Source organism: Triticum urartu, chromosome 2A (assembly GCF_056163025.1).
Source record: "Triticum urartu cultivar PI428250 chromosome 2A, HENAU_Tu73, whole genome shotgun sequence".
Classification (NCBI taxonomy): Eukaryota; Viridiplantae; Streptophyta; class Magnoliopsida; order Poales; family Poaceae; genus Triticum; species Triticum urartu.
The window spans coordinates 601,563,764-601,575,144 of record NC_141874.1 but is presented as its reverse complement, the minus strand read 5'-3'; the positions used below and the strand labels follow the sequence as shown (position 1 = coordinate 601,575,144).

General features: G+C 51.0%; 1 long non-coding RNA gene across 7 annotated transcripts; it reads right to left on the bottom strand.

The window, feature by feature from the left end:
* Positions 1–6,945: 6,945 nt before the first annotated feature.
* LOC125539095 (uncharacterized) lies at positions 6,946–10,939 on the bottom strand. 7 transcript variants are annotated; one of them, XR_015617066.1, is made up of 5 exons: positions 10,427–10,939; positions 10,289–10,338; positions 9,619–10,207; positions 9,201–9,348; positions 6,946–9,092 (listed from the first exon to the last, which is right to left on the bottom strand). It is a non-coding gene; the product is annotated as an uncharacterized LOC125539095 (long non-coding RNA). The 7 variants fall into 7 exon arrangements; XR_007296674.2 differs by having other exon boundaries at positions 6,946–7,298; positions 7,668–9,092; positions 9,619–10,939; XR_007296677.2 differs by having other exon boundaries at positions 6,946–7,975; positions 8,187–9,092; positions 9,619–10,939.
* Positions 10,940–11,381: the final 442 nt, after the last annotated feature.

Sequence of the window (11,381 nt, the reverse complement as noted above, 5' to 3'; positions counted from 1 at the left end):
GACTCTACATTTGGCACTTCAGCCAGTCATGATGCCTATCCTGTTTTTGATGAAGCGATACAAGAAGTTCTCTGTCATTGAGGACACGGGAACGCTTATTTGGTCTTTGAGAAATATTGCTGGCTGTGGCATCAGTGTTTGCACGATGCGGCAGACGTAGTTGACTAGCAAGGGAACCATCAGGAGCAGGAGGATTGGGCACATGTATGCCTTCAATTGGCTGGGTGAAGCTTTGAATGCCGCATTGTCTTCACAAACTGGCTCCTTAGCAGGCTCAGGGTATATGGCTTCATGTGACATATCGACTTCAGGCAAGAATACAACATGATTGCGCGTTGAAGGTTGATAGTTGATAGTAGAGTGAAGCTTAATCAGCCGCATAACCCATGGAGCATAAAACTTGAGGCCAAGAAGATCAATGCCTGAAGCAGCCAATTGTCGGAATGAAGAAATCTTGAGTGTTAAACCTGATGCCATTGATGATGTAGAAGACCAATGTCTTCATAGCGCCGCCATTGATGATGTAGAAGACCAATGTCTTCATAGCGCCTTCAAGCTTGGCGTTTGGAGAATATCCCTTGATAGGCCACAGAGTATGGCTCGGAATATGATAGACTGTGTGGGGCAGGTACTCGAGGTCATTGACAAAGAACTCCTTTGGATATTCAACATCAATTGGCAATGGCTTCATCATACTGAGCATCTGACTCATATTTGGCCCAGGCTTATGAAAAATGATCTGCAGTTTATTCTCATACAGCTGACAACCTGGTTCAAACAAATCACCATGAATGGGTAGGGAGGTTAGTGACGGTGTCCTGGACTAGGGGGTACTCACCACGTCGTCTCCCGGCCAGTTGGATTGGGTCGAGGACCCCCCATGGCGGTTCACTCATGGGCCACTTTGGGCAGCCCATACCGCATACAAGGAAGATCCCACGAGACTTGGCGCACAAGACGAGGACTCCCCTAAACCCTAGGCCTCTGGTGTGTTATATAAACCGAGGCTAGGCTAGTCAATAGACAATCTAATATTCATTACTACAATCTCGTGGTAGATACATGTACTCTGTACTACACCCATATGAATACAATCAAAAGCAGCATGTAGGGTATTATCTCTTCGAGAGAGCCTGAAGCTGGGTAAAATCCGTGTCCATGTTACCATCGTTCCAAGACGCCTAGCTTAGGACCCCTACTACGAGATACGTCGGATATAGAACCGACATTGGTGCTTTCATTGAGAGCCTGTTGGGTGATCGTCATGGATCGATGCGATGATCAGGTGATATTTTTCTAATCAGATCTATTTTGTACAAGTTAGTTTTTGTGGAAAAAATCGCTGGTTTGCATGCTTCGTCCGCGGACTAGGTCGAGATAAAAAAGTCTAAAAAATCTGCGATCGACGACGCGCTCCCTCGCGGTGTCTAGCACTTTACCCTGGTCCCTTAATCGGCAGACGGCGGCGTTTGATTGATTGTCAAGCTGGTCCCTGGCGACGCACACGGTGCTTGACCGCGAAGCCGAGGGAAAATCCACCATGGGCGGCGATCATCTAGGGAGATCCTTTCCCTCATTATCTTCCCTTTTCCTTATTTAATTCAGCACCTAGGCGGCCGTCGGTTGTTCGCTAGTAGTTTTTTATTTTTACTAAAGTTTGCTTTGTACTGCCAAAATTATGTACTGGTTTGCATCCAGTCTCCACTTATTGGTGACTACTAGACTAACTACTGCTACTGCTACTTGGATCAGACGCTAGTACTGGTTTAGCTAAGTACCTAGTGTAGAAGGGCAAGATGTGGGCTATGCAATCGCGATGTATTGATCGGTGCACCAGGCACGTATATATAAGTACAGAGGTGGTCCACAACCTCAATTATACAAAGGAAACAGGAGGTGGGCCCTATACACAAACATATACGTACACAATATACTCAACACCCCCCCCCCCCCGCGCAGTCGAAGCGGCGCCAGTGACGCAGAGACTGGAACGAAACTCCTCAAAGGTGGAAGTCGGCAGTCCCTTCGTCATCACATCGGCGAACTGTTGTGCAGTCGGCACGTGGAGCACCCGAATGCGTCCAAGGGCCACCTGCTTGCGCACAAAGTGAATGTCCAGCTCAATGTGTTTAGTCCGGCGATGACGAACGGGTTTGGCGGAGAGGTACACCGCAGAAACATTGTCGCAGTAGACAACTGTAGCCTGGGAGACGTCGTGATGCAGCTCGTGAAGTAACTGTCGTAGCCAGGTGCACACAGCAACAGCGTTAGCCACAGCTCGGTACTCAGCCTCCGCGCTGGAGCGCGAAACCGTGGGTTGTCGCTTGGACGACCACGAAACGAGTGAAGGACCGCGGTAGACGCAGTAGCCAGAGGTGGATTGACGAGTGTCTGGGCAGCCAGCCCAGTCCGCGTCGGAGTAGGCCATCATCTCCAGAGAAGTGGACGCTGTGAGGGAGAGTCCAAGGGTCATCGTGCCGCGAATGTAATGGAAGATCCACTTCACGAGAGTACAATGGGAGTCACGAGGGGCGTGCATGTGGAGACACACCTGCTGAACATCATACTGAAGATCCGGTCTGGTGAGAGTCAGATACTGAAGAGCACCAACGATAGACTGGTAGAAAGGAGCATCCGACGCTGGAGAGCCCTCAAGAGCAGAAACCTTGGCCTTCGTGTCAACAGGGTGACAGTTGAGCATGCCAGCACGCTCAAGAAGCTTGTGCGCATACTTCTGCTGATGAAGAAAGAAACCGTCCGGGCGACGAACGACCTCAATGCCAAGGAAATAATGTAGATCACCCAAGTCCTTGATGGCAAACTCATCACGCAGCCGAAGAGTAACCTGCTAAGAAGATCCGCGGAGGAGGCCGTCAGGATGATGTCATCGACGTACAGGAGCAGATATGTAGTGGTGTCACCGTGGCGATAGACAAATAATGAGGCATCCGAGCGAGTGACGCTGAAACCCAGTGTATGAAGAAACCCGGCGATCCGCTGGTACCAGGCGCGGGGTGCTTGCTTGAGCCCGTAGAGAGACCGGGACAGCAGACACACATGGCCAAGAAGAGATGCGCCGACAAAACCCGTGGGCTGCTCACAATACACCTGCTCCTCAAGATGGCCGTGGAGGAAGGCGTTGGAGACATCCATCTGATGAACTGGCCAGCCTCGGGACACTGCAAGCTGGAGGATAGTGCGGATCATGCCCGGTTTGACAACCGGGGCAAACATCTCAGTGAAGTCAACTCCAGCGCGCTGTCGCAAACCACGAACCACCCAGCGAGCCTTGTATCGCTCAAGGGTACCATCCGAGCGGGTCTTGTGGCGAAAAACCCACTTGCTGGTGATGACGTTGGTGCGAGGAGGCCGGGGAACCAGTGTCCAGGTACGGTTCCGCTGAAGGGCGTCGAACTCTTCCTGCATCGCCGCAAGCCAGTGAGGATCACGGAGGGCTGCGCGAGCGGACGCGGGAAGGGGAGACAGCTCCGCGATGGAGACGGCGAGGAGGTCCTCATCGCTGGAGTACCGGAGGCTCGGACGGTGAACGCCGGCTCTAGCCCGTGTAACAGGGCCAGGCGGCAACATCGGAGCGGTCGGCGTGATGGGCGGCGAAGCCACCGGCGAGGCGGCCGGCGAAGCCATCGGCGAAGCGGCCGGCGAAGAAGCCGGGGAGGCGGCGGCCGAGGCGGCCGAAGGGGCGGCCAAGCCTGGAGTGCCCGAGCCCGCGGCGCCCGAGTCGAGGGCGGCGGGTGAGGGAGGGCGCCAGCCGCGGCATCGGCCGAGGAGGCCGAGGGGGCAGGCGCCAGCATGGGGGCGCGCGACGCAGCTCGTCCCACGGCGCGAGGACCGCCAAACCCCGGAGGCGGTCCAAGGGCCGGGCGGGGCCGTCCACCTGACGGAGTCACCAAAGGGCCGGCGGTGGCCGGCGGTGACGAGGCGACAAGGGGTACCTGCCGCTGAAATGGAAACACCATCTCATCAAAGTAAACGTGTCAGGAGGTGAAAACACGATGGGAGACAGGATCATAGCAGCGATAGCCCTTGGTGTTAGGTGGGTAGCCGAGAAAGATGCAGGCGACGGAGCGGGGTGCAAGCTTATGAGGCGCAGTAGCGGCGATGCTAGGGTAGCAAAGGCAGCCGAAGATGCGAAGCTCATCATAAGAAGGTGGTGCACCGAAGAGCAGGTGATGAGATGCAAAGTTCCCGCGAGTGCGACAGGGACGGATGTTAATGAGGAGTGAAGCGGTGGCGAGAGCATCAGGCCAAAAGCGCGGAGGCACATTGGCATGAAAAAGAAGAGTCCGAACGCAGTCATTAAGAATGCGAAGGATACGCTCAGCGCAACCGTTCTGCTGCGAGGTGTACGGGCAAGTGAGACGAAAAGTCGTGCCATGTGTGGTGAGAAGAGTGCGAACAGCGAGGTTGTCGAACTCCTTCCCATTATCTGTCTACAACGCGAGAATGGGACGACCAAACGGCGTGAGAACATAGGAGTAGAAGGCGGCGAGAGTGGATATAGCATCCGACTTGCGGCGCAATGGGAAGGTCCACATATAATGCGAGAAATCATCAAGTATGACAAGATAATAAAGAAAGCCCATGTTACTGGCAACAAGAGATGTCCAAACATCACTATGAATTAACTCAAACGGGTACGATGCAACATAAGAAGAAGCCCTAAACGGGAGACGAGCATGTTTGCCGAGGCGACATGCATGACACGAGTGATCCTCGTTCTTATTACACGTGAAAGAAAAACTCCAAAGTATATGGTGAAGGGTGGTAGGATTAGGATGACCCAAGCGAGCGTGCCAAAGATCCACTCTGGTGGCGAGAGCGACAGGGGCGGCGGAAGTGGTGGAGGTGGCGGAGTGAACGGGGTAGAGCTCGTCGGGGGTGTCACATCGGTGGATCACCATCCGCGTGCGAGCGTCCTTAACAGAAAAACCATACTCGTCAAATTCAACGGTAACATGATTTTCACGTGTAAGAGAACGAACAGAAACAAGAATTTTAATAAGCTTAGGAGAAACTAAGACATTAGACATGGATATTGGAGTGGAGTTAGACAGAAAATATGCATGACCTATGTGGGTGATAGGAAGAGAGGAGTCGTCACCGACGGTGATGCGGTTGGAAGTGTGGACGGGATAGGAGGTGTGGAGGTTACCGGGATAAGCCGCCATGTGGGCGATTGCTCCGGTGTCCATGTACCAGTCGCCGTCGCCGGTGTAGCTGGATGGAGAAGGGGCGGTGTGGAGTGCCGCCAGGAGGGCCGGGTCCCACGGCGCCGGCGGGAGAGGCTGTGGCGGGGCCGTCAGGGGCAGCAGCGGCAGCCCGCTTGGCTGCGGCTGCTGGCCGTAAGGCGCCGCGTAGGGCGCCGCATAGGGCTGCGGCGCGGCGTAGAACGCCTGGTGCGACGGTGGCCACGCGCCGAGGATACCCGGGGCAGGGGCACGGGGAACCGGCGTGGAGTAGGCGTGCACGACGCCGGTCCGTGGGTTCGGGCCAGCGTACCACGGGGCCGGTTGATAGGCTGGCTGCGGCGGGCGGGGTGCTCCTCCCTGAGCTCCGGCGCCCCCTACTTGCGGCCACCGCGACGGCCGCGCGACGACCCCCCATTGGCCGCCGGCTGGGGCGGCGGGAAGGGAGCGGCCGGGGCGGGCGGGAAGCCGGGCGCAGCCGGCTGGGGCGGCGTCGGGCGCGGTTGTGGCGGGCCTTGAGCCCCGCGGGTGCCGGCGACGAGGGCGGTGTGGGTTGCGCGAGTCCACGCCATCCGCATCCGGCGCTCCTCCAACTTGAGGTACGCGACCACCTTAGCGAAGGTAGGCTCCGGGATGAGGGTGAGGTTGGAGTCGGCGTTCCCAAAATCCTCATTGAGTCCGACGGTGAGGGTGCTGATGAGGAGCTCGTCACCGATCGTCTCCCCGAGATCACGGAGCTCATCGGCAAGCTTCTTGAGGCGCATGCAGAAATCATCGATGGACGAGTCAAGCTGCTGGCACCCATAAAACTCGTCGTGGAGAAGGACCTTGCGCTGCAGCCTGTTGTCGGTGAAGAGGCCGTTGAGCTTGGTCCAGACCGCGTAGGCATCGTCGTCGTCAGCCACCACGGTGTGGAAGAGGTCGCTGGAGATGGTGAGGTAGAATCAGCGGATGATGGTGGCGTCGAGGATCATCCACTCCTCGTCGTTGATCATGAGCGCCGAGTCCACGGTGCCGTCCACGTGGCCGTGTAGGAGGTACTCACGGAACACAAGCGAAAAATACCGCTTCCAAGCGGAGTAGGATGCGGTGTTTTGATCAAGCTTCACCGGGACACGCTCATGGATGATGAGGTCGCGGACAAGGGTGACATCGGGACCAGCGAACGGGTTTGAGACGGTGGAGGAGGAGGAGCTCATGGCTAGGGTTAGGGTTTGGGGCGCGTGACGCGGCGCGAGTTGGGAGGTGGTGCGGCGCGGGCTGGAGGTGGGGTGCGCGGCACGGGCGGGTGGTGCGGGAGAGAGGGTTGGGTGGTGCGGGAGGTGGGCGGAAGCTAGCGGCGTTCGGCGGCGGCCTCGGGGAGAGGCGGCGATGGCGGAAGACGGAGTGGTGGGGAGGGGCGGCGGCAACCAGCGGCGGCGGCGACCGGGAGGACAGTGGCGGCGGCGGCGGCTGATGGCGGCGGCGGGGAGGAGCGGCGGCGGCGGCTTAGGATCGTGCTGTGATAGATACCATGTAGAAGGGCAGGATATGGACTGTGCAATCGCGATGTATTGATCGGTGCACCAGGCACGTATATATAAGTACAAAGGTGGGTCACAACCTTAACTATACAGAGAAAACAGAAGATGGGCCCTATACACAAACATATACGCACATAATATACTCAACACCTAGCACTACTACTTCATGTGGAGTACTTGGCCAATTTTCTCTTCCCTCAAATTGCTATGTGCACTAAGAGGCGATCAACAGGGAGGACTCAATACCTGCCGTTGTACTGTGTTTTGTAGATTACTAGCACAAATGCTCGTGCGTTGCAACGGGAGAACAAAAAACATAACAATCTTTAACCAAATAACCATGGGCTAAAACAAAAAAAAATTGGAAAGAAATTGTATCACTCAACTAATCAGGAGTATAATCTGCCATTACAGTACTGGAGATACTATCTGGGTAAGATCCCAGCCAACACGCAGTGCATTGCTGGGAGCGACTAAGAGCGTCGCTCATGGCCAGCTTGAACTTGCGAACGAGCCACCTTCTCTATCTCCCTGGACCAAGGAAGGCTCGTTTTGACGCAATGGGTGGCTACATAATTACACTGTATAAATCAGTGTGACAAATGATAAAGTCCAGCTGCATATATAGTTATGCAAGGAAGAATAAAGCAGGTAGCATGCCTCGTTATTCTCTTGAAATTGATGGCACTCAGGGTATAATAAGAGGTCAATATGTAGATTTATATCATTAGTAGTCCATGACTTATGATAACCATAGCAAATTGATGGTGAACTCCTGAATGAACTTATGTAACCGTTTATTACTTAGCATATCACACGTTGTTGTTCCATAAAGTAACCTCATCCAATTCCAAATAAGCTTTATGAGTCCTTTAATAAAACATTTTCTACTTAACTAATCTTACGAGCACTTTGATGATGGAAACTGAAGTCTCACCGAAAGTCTACTGCCAATATGCTTGCCAGGCAGTTCTTCAGCATTTTCAGTCTTTCCATATGAAGGGCAATACTGGCAGATGCCAATATGTTAGCCCGATAGTTTGCAGTTATGGGAAATTACAACACTAGGTCAGCAATCAATGGAAAATAAATAAAGCTAAGAAAGACTATGAAAGAACACCACAGCAATTCAGATGCTACAACTTGGCACTAATAAGAGGTGTGGTAACCAATAGCTTTCATCAACTACTCCTCACATGCAGGCGTCTTACTCCAAGATTGATAGTGAAAAGTGCATACCCTTGCCTTTCATAAAAGTAATTGAACAAGAATCAGTAGACAAAAATGATTCATATATCCACTAATGTGCTTTGCTATGCATCTAGGATTTTGGAACATAACCAAAAATAATAATGCACAACATATTTCAAATAATAGTCATTTGCTCCTTGTTTCCAGAGAGGAGCTTCTGTAAAGGTGGCCATCAAATGCATGTCATTGCAAGTAATATACGTACCTCAGTGCTGCAGCACCACCGTTCTTTCATAGCTCGCCAACACAATAATAAATTCAGATTGTGCAAAAGATAGACCTTCAAATGGTGTAATTGTCACGCCCGTGTCTCCTTTAGTTCTAACTTTGAAATGCAGTACAAACAATCACTACTAATTTCCTGTAGAAGTTTAAATCCTGCCACGATCAATGAATTAACAGAATGAAATTCTATGCTCTGAGCACAACGCAAGAAAAGGCAGATGTGCATCTTTAATCCAATTATAAGCAGAGGCTGAAGTGTGTTGTTTGTCTAAATTGCCATGTTTTAGCTCGTACAACAAAATGTACAGAAGAACAAATTTATTTTACCAAAAATACCTAAGAGTTTATCGCCTCTGTTGCGCCTCTAGGGAGCGCATCACATGTAACCAGTCTGGCTAGTTGTCACTTGTTAATATCAAACACTTTTAGTACAATTGCTCCAGACTCAGAGGTCAATGCCACACTCCATTTAAAAAAATGGTAGCTAGTTTGCCCTCTAAAAATGATTAGCATGTTATTTCTTCACCCCTTTGAATAGTACTACTTGCATTTTGTGATGCTTCAATGGGATGATAAACTTAAGAAACTTGCACCATCTCTCATTCTTCGTACGTCTTACCTTTGCAAGTCTCAAGAAGATGAGACCTCTGAATAATCAACATATATAGTACTCGTAGAAAAGAAATAATATGATTGGTTCTGGACAAAAATCATTGGGTAAATGCAATGTGATTTATTTTCTTTACGAAGTAATGCACCAATAGAAACCAGCCCTACTATCAAGCTACTGGATGAGATGACTTACCAAAAAAACAATCAACCTACTGGATGAGATGAATTACTTGAAGAATGCCTTGCTAGACCTGGTGCTCCAACCTCTCATGGACTAAAAGAAACAAGAAGATCAAGATAAAAATACCCAACTGCATGCAATTTATTATTTTATAGGCTTGTTGATTGATTCACAAATGAGGAAATGTCGAATGGACCTTACCGGACTGCAGGAGGATGCTTAAGGCGAGCTTGGGGCTGAGCACACCACTGAGCACCATCTTGTCCAGTGTCTCCATGAGGGCCCTGCCAACAGCTGACCACCGATACATCTCGAACACCACCAACGTCCCTCTTCTGACACCCACTCCCTGCCGATCAACATTATCATAAGTTAGAACAGGACCAACAATCTCAGTAAGACTGACCACAGAGTCATGCTAGAACCCCAAAAAAGGTCGAGCATCAAGGGGCACAAGGGCACGAGCAAACGCATGTATTCCGCCACCATTAATTCCCTTGAATACTTGGATAGATAGATAGTGCATTGAGAACATGATTCAAAATAAAAGTAATGTGTACACCTGATATCCTAATTCACAAGAATTTAGCTTCTGTAGTTAAAGAAAACTAACATGTACCTCGGCTGTCCAAGAGCACACAATAGTCACAAATCTGAACCATGTCCCCTTCTATTTACGATCTGGTACAAAGGAGCAACACCTTCATACCGATTGGCTCTTCAAGCTGTTTTCTGAACCCTCAAAGTCTGAATCAGCCCATGTGCAATTTTCGACGGTGCAAATGAAGAGGCAGTATATGTAAGCAATTTGACTGCAAGATGAAGGTTCACTACATCACCTAATTATAGAAAAGTGTCTAGTGGTCTTCCTTCTTGAATCATAAGGAGCAAACCATGAAGAGAAAGCTTTCCTTTATTGAACTAAACTGGAAGTATATGCTTAGAGGCCAGGTCTGATAGAGGCTGGAACACACATTCGAGCCATGGTTCTGACGCACAGCAGCAAGGCCATATCTCGGCCTCATCATCTCAAAGCGACACATAAGACAAACAAAAAGGAAATCCAAATCGCACTTGTTCCTACTATATATCTGCAGATCACAGACCATGGCTTCACAAGCTTCCGCCGCTCTAGCACATATGCCCCTTCGAGGTTCAACTATCATTATTCTCTTGTGTACAATCAGGACAGGAATACTCTGTATTTTCTAATCCTTAAAAAACTGTAGTCAGCAAAGCCTATACATGGAAGCTCATCCACAAACTACTCGAGAGAGAGAAAAACCCACCTATTTGGAGTTCAGAAAAACAAGCTGGGCTAGGAAAGCCTCCTCAATTGCTGCGCGAAACTTGCTTGAGTTGAGATTATACAGAGGTTAAACCTGAAACTTAGTGGAAGTAAGAGGACTTCAGACATCACAACACACCTTCCTGACCGAGCAGCGGCCTCCCGGATCTGTCGAGGTCGAGGAGGTTGGGGAAGGGCCATCAGATCGAAGCCAAGGAGGGGGCTGAGCGTGGCTGGCGACCCAGGCGCTAAGAAGGAGGACCGAGGCGAGGTCTCTGACCTGGCAGCCGATGGCGAGAGACAGGGCAAGGGCCAGGTCGAGCCGCGACGCGAGAACGCCGGGAGGCGCAAGGCAGGCAAGCAGTGGAGGATCCTTCCTTCTTATGGCCGGCAAGTCCAATCCGGCTCGGGCACTCCATGATTTTGTGTTGGAGACGGACTCCAACTCGATCCAAATCAGAGAAGAACAGCACTGGAGCAAGAGGTTGGAGATTGAGGAGACTGCGGGAGACGCCGGAGAAGATTAGGAGCGGATATTGAGGGGAAGGAAAAGAGGGCGCTGACGGCCGGAGAAGAAGACCGGCGGGCCGGCGGCGGCGCCATACCGTACAGATCGAGGAGCATGGAAGGAAGCCGTGTCTTTATTCAATTGCACTTTAAAAAGAACCGCGGGTTGAATATACTAAACAACGGGGCGTTTTGTGCAAAAACGAAACGTTTTTTAAGAATCCACTTAGAAAGGGACTGCGGGTTGAATGCATTAAATAACAGGGACGTTTTTGTGAAAATACCGTGACGGTAAACCTGAAGACTCAATCCGTGTTTTATTATTAGAGAGAGATTATTACACATAATATTTTTTGTTGGACGGTACTGTATTATTTTTGCAGATGTATCCTGCTGATGCTCGTACGTGGCGTTTTTATTGGAGCCAATCCGGCCGGCTTCTTGCTGGTCAAATCCTTGTCCGCAGCTTGGTGGACATCAAAATTCGATTGTGACCCTATCATGTTGTCACCTCGCCTAGCCAAATCAGGTGTTATGTTTTCATTTAAAATAATGAAAGTAAATTGAAATTCTTTACGAATTACCAC